This window comes from Urocitellus parryii, unplaced genomic scaffold (genome assembly GCF_045843805.1).
Source record: "Urocitellus parryii isolate mUroPar1 unplaced genomic scaffold, mUroPar1.hap1 Scaffold_232, whole genome shotgun sequence".
NCBI classification, from domain to species: domain Eukaryota; kingdom Metazoa; phylum Chordata; class Mammalia; order Rodentia; family Sciuridae; genus Urocitellus; species Urocitellus parryii.
This window is the reverse complement of record NW_027552383.1, coordinates 178,150-182,287: the sequence shown is the minus strand read 5'-3', so window position 1 is coordinate 182,287 and position 4,138 is coordinate 178,150. Positions and strand designations below refer to the sequence as shown.

Genomic DNA, 4,138 nt, shown 5'->3' with positions numbered 1-4,138 from the left:
ACACTCTTCTATTCCTAGGACTATTTTAAATATGAATTTTTAAAAAGGTGAAACCTCTGCAGTTACATCTTTTTAATTTCAAGCTTGATTCCATCTTAGTGTACCTGTGACTTCTGGTTAAACAAACAAACAAACAAAAAAACCTGTGGATAGCAAGTTGGTCCATGTCCCCTCACCCGCTCCTCCGCCCAACTGCTCTAAAGCTTGCGCCCCAGGGGTGTCAGTCCCGCGGTGGTTCTGCTCTCTGGGCCTGTGGAGACTGGGGACTGGGCCCAGGCTGCAGCCCCGCATGCGTGGGAGCACCGCCTCCCCCGCCGCAGGCAGGGCAAACCGCTGGGAGGTACAGGAGGCAGCGCAGAGGAGGTCCCCAGTGGTGGCCAGTGGCAGGGCTGGAAGAAGCCAGAGCCGACCTCTGCAAGCTGAGGCGCGGCAGCTCCCTCGGCCTGAGACCTCCGCCTCCCCAAGGCGCAGCGAAGAATGAGCAGGCGCCTGTCCCAGGCTCTGGGACAAGGGCCAGGGCCAGGCTTCCTCCCAAGCAGCGGAGGCGCGGGGGTCGGTCTCTGTGGTGGGGCAAGGCACCTTCAGCGGTGACCAGGCTCGGGTGCAGGTGCCTGGTCTACTGAACTGGCTGCTGGGAGAAGGATGAGGAGGAGGAGGAGGAGGAGGAGGACCCTTGTGGGGGCGGTTGCCAGGCCTCCCCTCCCCCGCACACGTCGGGGCGCTGAGTGGCCTCCAGAAGAGGAAGTTCTGCTCCCTAACCAACAGTGCAGCTGCAGATCCCAGGAGTCAGGTATTTGAGGCGTGATTGCCCTGTGGGTGGACAGTGGAGGGTGCAGCATAGGCACCAGGCGTCTGCCAGGTGGGTGGTGAGGTGCGGGTGCTTGTCGGCTCCAACCTCCTTGCTTCACCCACTGCAGCTGCCTCAGCCTTCCTGAGAGGTGGGAGACCTTCCACCCTTTTGGGAAACTTCTGAGGAGACACTTGCCCCCTTTCCCCCACCACCACGAATGTTAAGAGACAGTTGAATAGAGACATCGAGGAGATTAAGTGGACCTTCTACAACTTCTTGGACCTCGCCATCCTCCTGGTGGGGGAGGGAGACCACATTTGATCATCTCACTGGGGTGCGGAAATGGAAGAACCCACCTTGCAGTTTTTCTGCAGTGTGGTTTGTGGGATCTACTCCCAGGAATGAAGAGAAGACTTTTAACAACTTGATGAAGTATATAAAGCCTAATGGCAGGAAGATATCACAGGATATAAAACTAGCAATCATTTGGAAGGCCACCCAGGTTTCCAGATGTAATTGGGCGAGCATGAAAGAGATACTTTTTAAAAAACACAACACTCCTGTGAGAGAAAAAAATGAGTTTATCCTATTTGTCAAGATTTTGAAAACAGTTCAATGTCTAGTACATTTGTTATAAGATGATAACTTTATAAAATGTTTTGTCCAAGAGCCTAAAGGATGACTACCCCCAGCCCTGCTGCCCCTGTTGGGATGCTGGATTCCACCTCTGAACCTGAGGCCACCCTCCTTCCCACATCACAAGCTACCTTGAGACTTTCTAAGAAGTTAATCCTTCTCCTTATTCTTAGTGCCTTCAACACCATATGTTCTGGGCAATTTCTTCCTTCCAGACTCTTCAAAATACAAACACTTTGATCTGGGTTTAGAAGATGTATTAATTCTTCATATAGATGCCTGCAAAGGGGCTAAAACTCCTGGAGTCTTCCTGATCCATGGACCTGATGAACATAGACACAGAGGAAAAGAAGACCACCATCTGAGAAATAAGATGCAACCAGATTATGAGAAGGCCCTGCAAGAAGCAAAAGAAAAATTAAAGAAGTCAAAAGAGGAAATACAGGGGTTGGGGATGTGACTCAAATGGTTGTGCTCTCACCTGTCATGTAGGCACTGGGTTCAATCCTCAGCACCACATAAAAATAAATAAGTGAAATAAAGTTATTGTGTTCAACTACAACTAAAAAATAAATATTAAAAGAGAGAGCAAACCTCTGCCACTAGTCCCTATTCTAAATCTTGTAGGAATAAGTGGTGGAGGACTAGTAGACAGTGACATAAGAAAAAGGGCAAAAATTAAAGAGATGGTGAAACATGCCTGGGATAATTATAAGACATATGAATGGGGTCATAATGAACTCAGACCTACTGCAAGGAAAGGACACTATACTAACATATTTGGAAGTTCACAGTTGAGTGCTACCATAGTAGATGCTTTGGATACCCTTTATATCATGGGACTTCATGATGAATTTCTTGTTGGACAAAGATGGATCAAAGACAACCTTGATTTCAGTGTGAATTCAGAGGTGTCTGTTTGAAGTTAACATTTGATTCATTGGACACCTGCTTGCAGCATATTACCTTTCAGGAGAAGAGATATTCAAGATTAAAGCGGTAGAGTTGGCTGAGAAATTCCCAACTTCTTTTAACACACCTACTGGGATTCCCTGGGGAAGGGTGAATCTGAAAACTGGAGTAGGGAGAAACTGGGGGTGGGCATTTGCAGGTAGCAGCATTCTGGCTGAGTTTGGTACATTACATATGGGATTTGTCCACCTCAGCTACTTGACAGGGGACCTGATTTACTATAAAAAAGGTCGTGCATATTCAGAAAGTACTTCAGCAAATGGATCATCCAAATGGCATTTATCCAAATTATTTGAACCCAAAAACAGGGCACTGGGGTAAGTATTATACATTAGTTGGTGGTACGGAGGACAGTATCTATGAATATAGATGGTTGATATCAGATAAAACGGATCATGAGGCAAGAAAGATGTATGATGATGCTATTGAGGCTATAGAGAAACACCTTATTAAGAAGTCCCAGGGTGGTCTTATCTTTATTGAATTATGCAAGAATGGACACTTGGAAAAGAAGATGGGACATTTGGCTTGCTTTGATGGGGGAATGTTTGCATTCAAGTTTGATGGTGCAGTGGAGGCTGTGGCTGTCCAGCAGGCTGAAAAGTATTATATCCTCCAGCCAGAAGTAATTTAAACCTGTTGGTACCTAGGGATATTTACTCATGATTCAAGATAGAGTCAGTGGAGCTGGGAAGCAGCACTGGCTATTGAAAAGTACTGCCAGATCAGTGGTGGAGTTTTCTGGAGTCAAAAATATATATTCCTCTACTCCTACAAAAGATGATGTATAGCAGAACTTCTTTCTTTATGAAACATTAAAATATTTGTATCTGCTCTTTTCCAGTGATGACCTTTTACCTTTAGATCACTGGGTGGTTAACAGAGAAGCTCACTCTCTGCCTGTGTTATATTTAGTTAACATCACACTTTCAAGTAATCCTGCTGTTCCATGAAAGCAGCTACAGAAGGAATAGACTTACTTATGTTTTGTTTACATGAACCACTACAGAAACTAGTCTGGAGAAGTGGCCTTTGAAAATCCAGAACTCTAAGTCAACATGACAGGGTGAAACCTCCCTGTAAGGTTTTTCAACTTGTAGATATATCAGATTTGAAATTATTCCATTTTATACCTGACCAAAATATGTTCTGGTACCTGTAGGACAGAGAACAGATGTGCTTTGATTCTTAATGAGGTGGTCACACAAGAAGCACTGTCTGTTACTGCTGTATTGCTAGAGCAATCCAAGAACATAGAGCACCTTGCAGGAATTAGATATGACTTTTGGAACCAATTATATATTTTTTTCCTCTCACAGTGGAGCAGCTTTTAAATTAGATACTACACATTGGTTATTACTATTTCTCCATTTAAATGATAGAATAAAATAAGATAAACAAAAACAAAAGAACAGTGTAACTACTTCAGTAGCAAGAAGACTCAAAAATGAAACAGAAGTACCTATCCCTGTCTGAATTTTGAAGTTCCCCATTGGATGAACAGACTAGCAATCATTTCAATCGCAATGAAATTTCTTGGTTACACTTTATTTTTCCTGGGGTATGATCTCACAAAGAATACTCTTCAAGTATTTTTCTCTATCTGATACCATTGAAATTGCTATTTATCAGGCTCTACTTAAGAGCCTGGGTTTAGGATTTTGTGCATGTAATTCAGTCTAGTGTTGATGGCATGACCAAAAGAGAGGGAAGTGCCAGTTTGTTTCTTTACCACATGTT

General features: G+C 44.3%; 1 pseudogene; it reads left to right on the top strand.

Annotated features, from left to right (window-relative positions):
* The first annotated feature begins 1,132 nt into the window (after window positions 1-1,132).
* Window positions 1,133-3,351, top strand: LOC144251820 (mannosyl-oligosaccharide 1,2-alpha-mannosidase IB pseudogene; annotated as a pseudogene).
* Window positions 3,352-4,138: the final 787 nt, after the last annotated feature.